The following is a 15,242-nucleotide window of genomic DNA, read 5'->3' on the forward strand; positions in this document are numbered from 1 at the left end:
AAGTGGTAGAGCGCTAGCCTTGAGCTGAAGAACTGAGGGACAGCGCCTAGGCCCAGAGTTCAAGCTCCACAACTGACCAAAAAAAAAAAAAAAAAGAGGCAGTGTGAAGTCATTCCTCAAAGACAGAGAGTTTAAGACTCTGGTTTGAGGTCTTGATTTTGCTTTCAAAAGGGCAAAACCCTAAATGAACATAACTTGAGGGTCTCTTGTTGCAGCTACTGAAGAATGGACTCCTACATAGGGCAAACATTTCCTTTCAGAGTAGAAAATAACAGACTTGGAATGATAACAGATCCTAAGTAGCATAACTGTGACTATGCAATTAGATACCATTTTAAAAGACTTACACAGAACTTTTAGCAACAAAGCTGTTCTGGGAATCAAGCCATCCCAGGAGACCAGGCCCTAGTAAATCCATTTCATTCCAGTGAGATTTGTATCAGCACTTGGGTTTGGGCATGCACATTCTTGGGCGGGAACTTGGTGTGTAATCCAGAGGCCCTGTCATGGCTGGCCGTGTCCCTCCACACTCCCATCTTGACTCCCAACCATCTCCTCAGGGCAACCCAGGGGTGGCTGAGGAATGTCTCCATTTACAGAGATACCCGATCCCTGCCCCTGAAAGGTAACATTCTAGACACCCCAAGAATCTGAATGACTCTGCTCTGAGTTAAATCCAAGATAGGCAGAAAAATATCTAACTCAAAGCAGTGGAATGATGTGTTTGGGAAACGTTGTGTCAAAACCAAACATCAAAAATCTCTTGACTGTAGTTAGGTGAGACAGATAAGCAAATAAACATTTAGAATGCTGCCTTTAAGAAAAGGAACATTAGAATATTGTACCTGTCCTTTTAAAATTAATTAATTAAGAATTTATTTATTTATTGTACCAGTCCTGGGGCTTGAACTCAGAACCTGGGCTCTTGTCCTTGAACTCAGGTTTTTACACTCAAGGCTAATTCTCTACCATTGAAATCCACTTCTGGCTTTTAGGTGGTTAACTGCAGGTAAGAGGCTCATGGACTTTCATGCCTAGATTATCTCTGAACCTGGAATTGTGGCAATAAAAACACAACATTAAAAAAAGTCACAAAAAGAACCTTAATCACTTTTAAGTGTATACTTTAGGGTGTTAAAGCTGCTATATCAATTGCCTTACTTTAAAAGTTAACTTTATTTTTATTCATTATAGCCAAAGTCAACACACTATATTTGACAGAACAAAATGTTATATTGATACATTTATCATCTATATTTTACAGGATATCAGCAATTATCTTAATGTAGCCAAAGACTTAATGTTTTAATTTTGCTCATTTTGAAATATAAAATTATCATACACAGAATATGTATTATCTTTTAACCTCTGTATTTTAAGTAAAACACAAACCTCTACTGACTAAAAAAGTCTTTTTATCCTACAACAAGAATAATGTATTTTTCAACAAAGTACCACTGTATTAGATAATTCCATCTGATTCTTCTTTTTTTTTTTAGGGGAGAAGTATTATTTAAAAATGCACATTGGTTCAGAACTGATAATTTTCTGGTGGTCTTTTTTACATTATATTTTGTTTACTGTTTGCATTATATGCTGCTTGCATTATAATGAGTATTTCATTATAGTATTTGTTCAGTAACTACTCCTTCTGAAGAATGACCATAAATTAGATGTTATAACAAGCCAGACAGTAATTGTCATATAATAATAATTTTTAAAAGTACAATTTTAGCCAGGTGCCAGGGGCTAGTTGTAGAGATATGAAGGAAGCTGAGATCTGAGGATAGTTGTTCAAAGCCAGCCCTGGAAGGAAAATCCATGAGAATCTTATCTCAAATTAACCAGAAAATATCCAGGAGTGGAGGTGTGGTTCCAAGTGGCTCAAATGGTAGAATGCCAACTAGAATGCCAAGCTAAGGGAGAGTGCCTGAGCCTGGTTCAAGCCCCAGTTACACATAATACTCCGCCCCCCACCCCAAGTTCAGTTTTAACATAGAACTATTGGATAAAAGACAAGCAAACCAACAGTGGCAAAGGATCCAAACAGATATTCTTCCAAGGAAGATGCAAATTTGATCAATAACACAGGGAAAGATACTCAATACCATCAGCCACAATTAAACCAATTAGTTCAAATGAGACTGCACTTACTGTACATTCTGGAAGAAAAAGATACAACAAAACAACAATTAACATGTCTTGGCAAGAAAGTATAAAATAGAAGCCGGGCGCTGGTGGCTCACGCCTGTAATCCTAGCTACTCAGGAGGCTGAGCTCTGAGGATTGCGGTTTAAAGCCAGCCCGGGCAGGAGAGACCTATCTATAATAAACCACCAGAAAACTGGAAGTGGCACTGTAGCTCAAGTGGTAGAGCACTCGCCTTGAGCTGAAGAGCTGAAGGACAGCGCCCAAGCCCAGAGTTCAAGCCCCACGACCGAAAAAAAAAGAAAAAACAAAAAAAAGAAAGTATAAAATAGAGCCCTCATTCACTGCTGCTATGGATCAATAGTGCAGTCATTTTGGAGAACACTCTGGCAATTCCTCAAAAGGTTAAACAGAGGCTGGCAAGGTGGCTCAGTAGTAGAGTGCTTGCCTCGCATGCATGAGGCCCTGGGTTTGATTCCTTAGTACCACATAAGCAGAAAAAGCCAGTAGTGGCGCTGTGGCTCAAGTGGTAGAGCACTAGTCTTGAGCTGAAGAGGTGAGGGACAGCGCCCAGGCCCAGAGTTTAAGCCCCACTACCATCAACAACAGCAAAAAAGAAACTATCTCAATTAGAAAAGAAATCTGCTTTGTAAGAAGCAAGGAGAATCCACACTAACAGGTAACAAGTATTTTTCTGGTAATGGAGCATGTAATCTGCTTGCTACCCATATGTCTTTCACACAGGAAAATGGGCTTCCTCTCTGTGTAGACACTTTGCAGGCACTTGACCTCAATGGGGAGTGACAGTCTGGATGTTTACTTAATGCGGAATTATATTGTGACCACAAGTCGTATTCCCATGAAACATCTGTGTCTTGTAAGCCAAACTTCAGTGAGCTCTGTTGTAAGGATGTCTTGTGCTCAATTCAGAAGGAAAAAAAAAAGATTAAAACTGAGACTGAATTCTCTCAATGTTGGGATTTTTTTCCCCTCTACAAATCTTCTCCTTTCCCCTCTTCCTCTTTTTCTGAGGTCTCACTATAGCCCAGGCTGGCCTCCGTTCCCCTTTTTTAGCCTCAAGAGTGCTGGATTATTGACATGTACCACCATGCCTAATTTATATTTATTAATTATTTATTTATTTTTGCTGGTTCTGGGCCTTGAACTCTTGGCTGAGGCACTGTCCCTAAGCTCCTTTTGCTTGAAGCTAGCACTCTACCACTTGAGCTACAGCACCACTTCTGGCTTTTCTTGTGAATAATTGGAGATAAAGTCTCACGGATTCTCCTGCCTGGGCTGGCTTCGAACTATGCTACTTTGATTTCAGCCTCCTGAGTAGCTACGATTACAGGTATGAGCCACCATAGCCCAGCTTAATTTTTAAATTTTTACCTAGTCTTTCTTGTGCTGTAATTGTCTTAATACCATGAAATACTAGAAATACTAGAAAATTGGAAATTGTCAATCATGCTTACATTCAATACCTTTTTATACTGGTTATGGGAAATACACTTACAGTTTTGTTCTTACATTGCATAAAATCCTGGTGCTCCCACAGTAAACCTGCCTACTTCATATGGGATTCAACGTGTAACAATTTAAATTGTTTTCATAAGAGTGTTATGAACTTTTAATCTGAGAACTGTTGCGTTGATGTCTGGCTCTTTGGGGGTCCATACCAAGAGAATGCTCCAAATGTTAAACCTAGGGTTCCCAGATAAGACTAAAATTCTATTCTCAAGTGAAAAGAAATGGCAATGTACCAGAACAGGTGCTAGTAATGTTTTCAATTTTTTCTTAAATACTCAATGCTCGTATTAAAAGGGTTTTATTGTTTGTTTGTTTTTGGATTGGCACTTACTTTCAGGAAGTTAGCTTTTAAAATAATGATACTCTTGACATCAATGCATTCAAATTGCTTAACTAGGAAACATCCAATATAATTAAATAGTATGTTTAGAGCTCATTTGGTTGCTAACAATTTTGCTCTCGGTAATCATATAGAAATAGAATAGAAACATCTACATAATGAAATTTACTACACACTTTTTTTTTTTTTTTTTGAGACAGGGTTTTGCTATGTAGCTTGGGCTGACCTCAAGCTTGTGGCCTCCAGACTTAGCCTCCTGGGAGCTGAGATTACAAGTGTGTGACCATTCAGCGTGCAGACTTTTTTTTAAAGAGTAAAATATGAAGAAAATCTATTCGACAATAAAGCATGTCTGTAGATAATGATACAATAGACTATATCTTTCTTTTCTATATGTAAATACATATAATAGGGTATCTATAGTATCTATCATCTATTTATGCATCATCTGTCTTGATCATCTATGTATGTATATGTATATACATAGTAGAATATGATATCTGATTTATCTATTAATCATCTATGTATGTATGTATGTAGGTACCTCTGTATTTTTGGACAGTAGTGGGACTTGAACTTGGGGCCTTGTGCTTGTTCAGCAGGAGCTCTACCACTTGAGCTACTCCATTAGTTCCTTTGCACTGGCTATTTTAAAGGTAGGGTCTTGCTTTATGGCCAGACTGGCTTGGACTGCAACCCTCCTATTTGTTTTCCCTTGTTACTGGGCTGACTCATTGTTCTCAGCCTTGTGCTTCTCCCACTGATAAACATGGAGTCTAGCAAACCTTCATAGCCTTGAACAATGATCCCCTATCTCCATCTTCTAAGTGGACAGGATTACAGGCAGGAGCTACTCTGCCCAGCCCAGTGAAATATTTTTGACTAGGCAAAGCATACTGCAGAATATGTATGATGTTCTCTTTGTTAACAAAATGTTAAATTTTTACATAAGCTTTTAAAGAGGATGTGAAAAGTTAACAGCTCACATTTTCCAGTAATGATTGCATTAGACAATGCCCTCAATGCTTTATTGGGTATTATCTTGGTTTCACAACAATCTAATGAGGTACATTTTACTATTACACTATTACTGTTCTATTTGTCGGTTAAGAAAACCAAAGCAGGGGCTGGGAATGTGGCTTAGTGGTAGAGTGTTTGCCTAGCATGCATGAAGCCCTGGGTTTGATTCCTCAGTACCACATAAACAGAAAAAGACCAAAGCGGCGGTGTGGCTCAAGTGGTAGAACACTAATCTTGAGCACAGAGAGGCTCAAGGACAGTGCCCTTGCCCTGAGGTCAAGCTCCAGGATTGGCAAAAAAAAGAGGAAATAAAACCGAGGCAGAGTGGGATCAAAGTAGCTTATCATATCCAAGGTCATTGAGCTGGAAGTGGCCAGTAGGTTTTGCCCCTGTCAGTCTCAGCTCACTGACATGACGATAGCCACCTCTGCACAGGAGCAGTCCCTCTTTCTTTGGTATGCATTCATCTATGTATCATTTTGAATGAATCATGTATGGCTTTGTAATGAAAAATAACCATTAAAGGGCTGGGCATAGTGGTACATCTCTAACACCAGTTACTCAGAAGGCAGAGGTCAGAGGATCAAGATCCAAGGCTGGACCTTGAACCAGGAAAAAGCACAAGACTGTCTCTAAAAATTGAAGCAAAACAACAACAGAAAAAAACAAACAAACAAAAAACAAAGACGAACAACCAAACCAACCAAACTAACAAACAGAAGCCGATCTGAGGGGTGTGGTCCTGAGTTCAACTACAATACTGTCCCTTCCTCCCCACCAAAAGAAAAAAAAGTATATTGTAAAGCAAGAGGAACTATGCTTTATGAAAACATATAAAATATGGGCATCCGGGAAGCCTTTAATTTAGTTGAAAGACCCTTGCACTGTGTTGGTGACATAGGAGTAACAAAACTAGACATTCCAGGAAGATCCTCTGCTTTTTAAAAAGGAAGAGCCAGCTGGGGCAAGTTTATGGTTAGTCTGAAAGATAAGCTGGTCCTCTAACAAGTTAAGGGATTTTTTTTTCCAGTGGAGCTGAAGAAGAGGTTGTTTCAAGAGGCGAACATACCAAGGGGAAAAATGAAGCGCTGGGGGCATTAGAACATTGAAAGAGGAAGCTGTTTTCTGGTAAAGTGTTTTGAGAAGGCCATCAAGGGTCCTATTTGCCATGCAAACAATTCAGACTTAGGCAATGCCAAGAATATGCCAGGCAAAGATACAGTACCCTTTATGAGCCTTGGTGAGGAAGGCCGATGCATGGACAGCAAGTCACATTGTTGAGCAGTAACTAAGAGATAGACATGAACCTGTACCTCTGGGAGCAGCTATTAGAGAAGGAGTAGCTGACCTAGTGAGAGCCTGAATAAAATGGTGACATTTTGTACCCTGGCACTAGAAAAAAAAATCTAACAAAAACATTGTAGAGGGTCAGTTCTCCATCTTGGGCCCATAGTAGAATCACCTAGAGAACTATAAAAACACCAACTACCAAATAGTTGACTAATCTGAATGGGACTATATATCCTTCACACTGAAACGCCAGAAGTCAGAAGTGCGTAAGATGGTGTTCACTTCACAAATGCCCTTCCTGTACCTCTGGAAATCCTTGCTTCTGTTACTTTAATATCCTAGAATCTGTTATATTACCAGCAGAAAAACATTTATTTCCAATGCTGCCACAATCCTGAGTTCCACACTGTCTAAGGAGAGAAAAACCACTGACAATTAAGGGTATGGGTATGTGTGAGTCTTATTTTTCATGATCAAACCAGAACTGAACAAAACCACAGGCCAACTTGAAGCTGTTGAAATTCACAGCTAAAGTGACTACAACTCATACAGGTTCAAGTAGCATCCCACACTAAGCCTTGAGCCTGGTTTTTTAAAGGAAGAACTCTTTCATATATACTACAAAATCTTTTCACAAACATGCAGTTCTGAAGGATATATTGGCTTTGTTGCAGCTGGTACCAGCCATATGAATGAACGACCAGGTTCCCATAACTGTTCTTATCTAGTTGCATGGAGGCTGGAGCACCAGGGCAAGTTCTGGAACTACAGCAGGGAATGCTATTCCTGCCAGCCAAGATGGTGAAGGTCTAGAGAAGAGACATGTAAAAAGCACTGGACATGGTGCCCAAGAGGTACCAGGCACTTTCCTGATATTATATGACATAATGAACCCATTGCTGGACCTCAGTGAAGACAGGCTCTGTCTCAGTAGTTCAAAGCATCTAAGAATACAACAATCTGGGCTGGGAAGGTGGCTCAGTGGTAGAGTGCTTGCCTTGCATGCCTGAGGCCCTGGGTTCGATTCCTCAGCACCACATAAGCAAAAAGAAAAAAGCCGGAAGTGGAGCTGTGGCTCAAGTGGTAGAGCGCTAGCCTTGAGCTGAAGAGCTGAGGGATAGCACCCAGGCCCAGAGTTCAGGCCCCACGACCGGACCCCCCGCCAAAAAAAACAATGAAAGAAAGAATACAACAATCAATCCCATAGGCTGGATGGCTATTGTCAAGGGGTGCTGGATGGGAATCCTGCTCTGGGAGCAAGTTCACACAATGTTACCCGTACATAGCATTTAGGTCCAGAGCCTGGCTCTCTTCTGAAACAGAATTTCTGTGGCTGAAATCATACCAGGTACCTTTCTCCCCAACTTCCCATCTGTGTGGACTTCCCATGGAAACATTTTGCTAGGACTCAGAGCTACTAATTTTCTAAGACTCATAGGGCCCCAATGCTGGCTCCTATTGAATTTAAAAGCCCTCCTTTCCTTGCTCAATATTATTTCTTGGCAGAAGCCTAAACACTGGAGTGGTAGAGGAATGTAGACAGTTGCATTATTCTCTCCCCAGTTTGCTCCCTAGGCTTGCACTACCCACTACTGCTACCCTGAATGTTACAATCACCAGTCATCTTTGTGACCAGACTATGAATTCCTAGAGGAACAGAAACCATGGCTTCTTCATCTGAGTTTCTTCAGGTACTTGGCACATATAAAGCAACCACAAATGCTTATTGAATGGAGAACAGACATTAGCAAGACATAAATGACTTTGTCTTTACCTTACTTGATGCCAAACCCACAGAGAAAAATATTTAATTGTCCAGATTTCCTTCTTTGCATGATGCACATTATCCCTTTATCCCTTACAAGGGTTCTTTGTGCTATATTCCACAGTGCCCTCTCTAGATAGGCATTACCCAGTCTCTCTAGGGTATATTCCTAGAGAGACAACAAAGGAATAGCTTGCCTACTTCAAACTAAACTCTGTCATGTCTGGCTTGTTTCCAGATAGTCATGAGGTAGGGTTGAGAGTTTAGATACAGACTCAATTTGCCTCAGGTTTTGGTTAGTTGGAACTCCTCCATGTTTGGAACTCCTCCATGTGTGGAACTCGCTACCCTGTGGAATTTGGGGTGCCCCAGGTCGGGGCTGGGGGAGCAGAATTTTTCAGAGAAGAAGGGGTAGTTGTATAACCAATGATAATACTTAGAATTATGCAGCTGTGATAAAGGAAATGGAATGCTATGCTTCAGGGCAGAAATCAATCTCTTCCAGGGGTGAGGAAAGAATTCTTTCTGGCTGCCATGTTGTTACTGGATTAACTTTATGATTGCTTTCATCTACCTTCATAAGAAGTGGTGGCTGCAAGGATCATAGGCAAATGAGACTCGGGGAAACTGGAGCCTTCTTTACATGCCCCCCTCTACCCCTACCGAATTTGAGTTCTTTCCTCTTGCTCTGGAATTTTCATTTGTGCAAAGAGAACTGCCAGAGGACAGCTCTTGTTGCTGTAACTGCCAATGACTAGTACTAATTAAGCACTTACTGTAGGCCAGGCATAAATCTCACGCCAACCCCAGCACACAGACCCCACCGTCATCCCCGTTGCTCAGAGACTGAAAGTGAGGCCAAAGCAAATTTTCCCACTCATGACAGATGCCTTTTATTCCAATGCAAGTATGTGTATGGAAAGATCTAAAGCACTTGTATACAAGTATGCATGTAAGTACCCAGAGCATTCAAGTTGGCCTAAGCTGCCATACTAGACTCTTGGATGAAAGTTTAAAACACCACATTTCTCTGAAGTGATTTTTACTCTTTTTGCAGCACTTAAACTTTCCCAAGCCCAAGAATAAGACTTGTATAGCTTATTTTAAGAAAGAAAGAAAGGAAGGAAGAAAAGAAGGAAGGAAGGAAGGAAAGAGAGAGAGGAAGGAAGGAAGGAAGGAAGGAAGGAAGAAAGGAAGGAAGGAAGGAAGGAAGGAAGGAAGGAAGGAAGGAAGGAAGGAAGGAAAGAAACCTCTTGTTTACCGGGTGCTGGTGGCTCATGCCTGCAATCTTAGCTACTCAGGAGGCTGAGATATGAGGATCTCACTTCAAAGCCAGTCCAGGTAGGAATGTCTGCAAGAAGGGGAGTTGTGGTTCAGGTGGTAGAGTGCTAGCCTTGTGCAAGGGACAGCACCCAGGCCCAGAGTTCAAGCCCAGGACCTGCACAAGTAAGAAAAAAAAAGAGCTCTTGTGTTAAACAAAATGGCAAAACTCTAGTTTTCTCCTGATGTCATTTCTTAGAAGCCAAAGAGCCATACTTTGCACTATGACAATTGTTGCTTTTACTTTCATTATTTCTTAGGTAAGAGAACCATTAGCTGGCAAGTCTGGCTTGTTAGCTTCAACTATAGCCAAGTCCCATGTTGTATAAAATTCGTTGTATAATAGATTTGAAAGGAAGTTGCCTAAATAATGTTACACATCACAGAGTTTGTCACATGATGACAGAAAAGCATGTGTTTTGCTTTTCTGTTTTTTTTTAATGTTTTATTTTGGATACAAAAAAGAATTGTTAGTTTTTAAAAAATGAGTTCCTCTTCCTCCTTTCTTCTTCTTCTTCTTTTCCTTTTCCTCATCCTCCTCCTTTCTTTCCTCTTTCTCTTCCTCTTCTTCTTTTTCCTCCTCCTCCTCTTTCTTCTCCTCTTCCTTCTCTTTCTTCTCTTCTTCCTCCTCCTCCTCCCTCCTCCTCCTCCTCCTTCTTCTTCCTCTTCTTCGCTTTCTTCTTCCCCTTCTTCTCCTTCTCTTTTCCTTCTCCTCCTCCTCCTCCTCCTTTTCCTTCTTCTCCATCTCCTTCTCCTTCTTCTTCATCTCATTCTCTTTCTCCTCCTTCTCCTCCTGTTGTTCCTCCTCTTGCTCCTTCTTGTAGAAACCAGACCATCATTTGGAAGAGAAATTTAAGAGGTGGTTTTGCTACATCAGTAGCAAAGGAGAAATATAGTGGCTTTAGTGGTATGGAAACTGTTGCTTAATTTATCTTAAAGCATGCAGCAAGTAGATTTTTCTCCCAATTGTCTTTCAATTCTTTCTATTAAAAAGATCCAGTCTTACTTTGGTGTTATGTGTAATTAATGACTTGTAAATATTTGCTATTCATTCCTCTTTCTTTAAAGATGTCACAGTTTCAGGAGAATCAGATTTGGGATCATGTTTTCAAAAGTCAGTCAAGTTGTCTATTACTTGTTGGGCATGCAGAGAGCCTGTTGAATGGGAATGCTGACATGGTTTTGCTTATGTATGTTGTATAAACTAAGGGACTTGGGAAATCCCTCTCCTTTATATCCAACATACTATTTGAGGACTATCTTTGTATTTCAGTATCCCCAATGACTAGCCCAAAGCCTGACATAATACATAGCTGTGAATGAATGAATGAATGACTATAACAGATATACTTCATTCATTTCATGGTCCTACTTCCCGTGTGCTTTCCTGTTGCCCTCAGTATTGCTGATGCTTTAGCTATTGCTTGGTCTTTTTTTTTTTTTGGTCGGTCCTGGGACTTGAACTCTGGGCCTGGGTGCTCTACCTTTTGAGCCACAGTGCCACTTCCGGTTTTCTAGTGGTTTATTGGAGATAAGAGTCTCATGGACTTTCCTGCCCAGGCTGGCTTTGAACCGAAATCCTCAAATCTCAGCCTCCTGAGTAGCTAGGATTACAGGCGTGAGCCACAGGCACCCGGCTTGCTTGGTCTTTATTTCTTCTTTATCCTTCCTCCCTCTCTCCCTCCCTCCCTTCCTTTCCTTTTTTCTTTCTCTCTGCTATTATTCTTAATACTCCTTTTCCTTACACTATGACCCACTCTAGAAAACTGCCAAAAGCTTCCTTTTCCAGAAAATTGGGTAACACCAAAACTTTATTGCAATAAGTAAATGAGGGGAAATGAATACCTTTGAATGAGAATGAAAAAAAAAGCTATTTATCATGTCTTCTAAAAAGCTTCAGAAATAACACAGAAATATGTCCACATAGAACAACCAGATATGGTGTCTAATTTAAACTAGTCTAAGCCATTCAAACAAACTCATATTTCTGGCATGAAGTATCTAGTTGAGCTGCCTATCCTGACTAAATCAATAAAAATTGGTGCCAAACTTCTGTTTTATTATGTAGTGTATTGGCACAGATAAGTTATTCTTGTTTTTAAAAAAAATAGGTACTTGAGTACAAATGGAGCCATTAGGCTTTCTCCCAGGATCTCCTTGGAAGCTTCTAGAATGCTAATAGACACCAGTGATGTTTGGTAAGATTGGAATTTCAATTTAGGACAGAGAGAATGTGTCTTACAGGAGCCCAGGCACAACTCAGAAACACAGCTCAAGTACAAAGTCTAACTTAGATTTCTCAGTTTAAATGTGGCTTTGAGAGCTGAGAGAGTAGCTTAGTGGTACAATGCTTTTCTTAAATGCACAGACCGTGATCATAGGTTTGATTCCAAGCACTGCACTGTGGAACACAGGATATAACACAATGTGAATTCAGTGTGATTAAATGCATAGCATGTTTCTTACTTCTATCAAAAAAATTTAATCTAAGAAATGAAGTAATGATTTCAACCAATTTCATTTCTGTCAGCATATACCCTGTGGCACATTGGACTCGTAGGAGTCTTAGCTCTTATCCAGGATTGTGTTAAGACAGGAGCCAGAGGGATATAATTTAGCTTTGCCAAAGATCTTTTAAGGGGTTAGTCTGAGGGGGAGTAATTTCTTTGTTGTTGTTGTTGTTGATATTTTCAAAGCTGGATATACTTATTTTCCCAGAAACAATTTGGTTGGTTCTTTTACACAAAATAATGGGACCCACAGAGAGTGAGTTGATTTTCTGTTTGAATGCTTGAATGTACTCAGCATGTGTGCCTTTCACTCTCCATTGAGGATTTTTTAAAATATATATTTTGTTATTGTAAAGATACTGTGCAGAGGGGTTAGAGTTACATGGGTAAGGTAATGAGTACATTTCCTATTGAGCATTGTTACCCCCTGCTTTGTTTTTCCCCTACCATCTCCTCCCCCCCCACCTCCCCAACTCTTCCCTCTCCACCAGCCCCTGAAGTTGTAAAGTTCATTTTCTTTCTTTTTATTATTATCATTATCTTTAAGTAGTTGTGCAAAGAAGTTTCCACTCTACAAAACAGTATATGAGTACAAAGTGTCTGACAGCATTGTGAGAGGAGTAATTTCTAAACTACATAGTAATTTAGATCCTCATGGCAAATTAGAAATGAGTGACTCAGTGAGAATGTCCTTCATGGTTTTGAGTGAAAAGGTTATAAACCAAAGGTGGTGGATATGACCCAGTCACAATAGAGAGAGGAGAACTTTCCAAATTACTAAGACCCCTAAAGGGTCCTCCTATGTGTAGGAAGATGTTAGCTGTGCTGCGGGTGGGGCACAAAGTAAGGCTTTATTTTCTAGAAAGGAAAGGTGATCACAAATGTTCCCAGTTGTCCATCAGGCAACATATATGTGTAACAGATATACGTGTGTGTGTGTGTGTGTGTGTGTGTGTGTGTGTGAAGTTGCCCTGTGGAGCATTTTCTGAATGAGAAATACTTTCTATGGCACCATGACCTCTATCTTACTATGATGTCTTTGCCTACTGCAGCAAAGACCAGAACAGCTAACACACAAGATGGCCATATCCAGAAGAGGGAAAGGAGAGCCTTCCCAATAGCCATTCCTTTAACCAGCAATAAACATGATGTTCTATAGTTAATTCTGTGAGATGAAATAAGCTTTGGTACAGGGATGTCAAAGGTTGAGTTGAAAAGCAGTGGATAACCTGGTGAGTGCATAAATGCTCAAAATCGGTACATTCTCAATACTGGTAGCACAGACATCCAAATGTGATTTCAGATAGTGATAGTCTCTGGGTCAAACTGGGCTAGACTTTGCTTGGCATGCAGTACTATGTGAATTGTAACAACACTGAGAAGTCTGGAGGATCTTGGTTTGGATAATGAGTTTCTCTTGAAGAAAGGGAAAATATGGCCTTTGATGACACATAACAACAGCTGGATGGAACTGGTTAGCCATATTTTTCGGCTGCCAAGTCTTCTTGTTCCCCTTTTTTCTGCAGGTGACCACTCCCCACTTATCATCACACTTGCCCCCATTCCTTCTTTTATTGAAGAGAACTATTTCTCTGCATCCATGACTTGATCAAAGTAGGAAAACAAAAAGTAGCCTAGAAGAGCAGCTTGATAGATAGATAGATAGATAGTTAGATAGATAGATAGATCTACCTATATATATAGAGAGAGATAGATAGATAGATTATCTATACACACACACACACACACACATACACACCTATATATATATATATATCCGTTATACATATAGGTTGCCCAATGGACAACTGGGAACATTTGTGATCACATTTCCTTTCTAGAATAATAAAACCTTACTTTGTGCCTCCCTCCCCCCTCAGGCAACACAGTTAACATCTTCCTACACATAGGAGACCCTTCAGGGGTCTTTGTAATTTGGAAAAGTTCTCCTCTCTCTATGCCTACTGGGTCATACCCACCACCTTTGGTTTATAACCTTTTCACTCAAAACCTTGAAGGACATTCTCACTGAGTCACTCATTCTAATTTACCATGAGTATCTAAATTACCATGTAGTTTAGAAATTACTCCTCTCAGACCTTAAAAGATCTTTGGCAAAGCTAAATTATATCCCTCTGGCTCCTGTCTTAAAACAATCCTGGGTAAGAGCTAAGACTCCTACTGGTCCAATTTGGTAAAGATTCCCATTTTGCAAGTAGATTGTATTATAAAAGTTCATTTTATATTGGTTTCTGGAAACTTATCTTTAAAAACAATATGAATGTTGACAAATTCTCCATCATTTGACCAAAAGTTTTTTTTTAAGCATAGCAAGAAATTGCATCAGAGTATTTTGTTTCCCTGCAAAATTACTCAACCAAAGCTCTTGTTCCTTCAATAAAGTTGATTATTAAGTATTTAAAGCACCAGGGAATTCCACTTCAGGGTATATGTAATTGAGATTATTCTATGAGGAAGTAATTCCATATTTAACTGTGTCCTGTAAAGGCTTTTCAGCACAAGAAAGCAGAAACTCTCTCATACAGGTCCCACACCAGAAGAGACACTGTGCAGGAATTTGGGAGCCCTCAGTGAGGGTCCTGAAGAACAAACACATTTTTAGTTTACACTACTTGCCATTAGGGATGATGTAGAGTGATGCATTGTTCTTCTAAATAAAATTTAGATATGGGTTTTGACCTGTATATGTTTTCAGCAAAGAATATACTTTTACAAAAATATGCTCTCTTGTCAACATTTACTACAGGTTCTGAATTAAGTATTATGGCTGGGCCGGGCGCCGGTGGCTCACACCTGTAATTCTAGCTACTCAGGAGGCTGAGATCTGAGGATTGTGGTTCAAAGCCAGCCTGGGCAGGAAAGACCGTGAGACTCCTATCTCCAATAAAACTGCTAGAAAACTGGAAATGGCGCTGTAGCTCAAGTGGTAGAGCACTTGCCTTGAGCTGAAGAGCTGAGGGACATTGCCCAGGCCCAGAGTTCAAGCCCCATGACTGACAAAAAAATACAGAAAAAAAAAAAAAAAAGAATTGCGCCTGGGCAATAGACCACTCCAGTTGTAGAAAACAAGTACCCTAAAGGTCTACAGGATTGTTTCATGGGCAATTCATCCTTCAATGTGAGCTTGTATACATGTAATGACTTGCTTAAGGCCCTGGACAAGTGGAAGCCAGGAAGAGATTTGCAAAGCATTGAGGAAAAATCTGACATAGTTCCTGTCCAAGTAATGACCAATGCACCAAGGTATGTACTAGGCAGAATGTTTGTCCATGACCTTTGAGTTGAATTGTGAAGTTCT

General features: G+C 40.1%; 1 protein-coding gene across 3 annotated transcripts in view; it reads right to left on the reverse strand.

Annotated features, from left to right (window-relative positions):
* Slc1a3 (solute carrier family 1 (glial high affinity glutamate transporter), member 3) overlaps nucleotides 1–15,242 on the reverse strand; it is an 87,841-nt gene that overhangs the window by 43,405 nt on the left and 29,194 nt on the right. The gene's annotated exons all lie outside the window — the stretch shown is intronic.

The sequence above is a fragment of the Dipodomys ordii genome, unplaced genomic scaffold (genome assembly GCF_000151885.1).
Source record: "Dipodomys ordii isolate 6190 unplaced genomic scaffold, Dord_2.0 Scaffold41, whole genome shotgun sequence".
NCBI lineage: Eukaryota > Metazoa > Chordata > Mammalia > Rodentia > Heteromyidae > Dipodomys > Dipodomys ordii.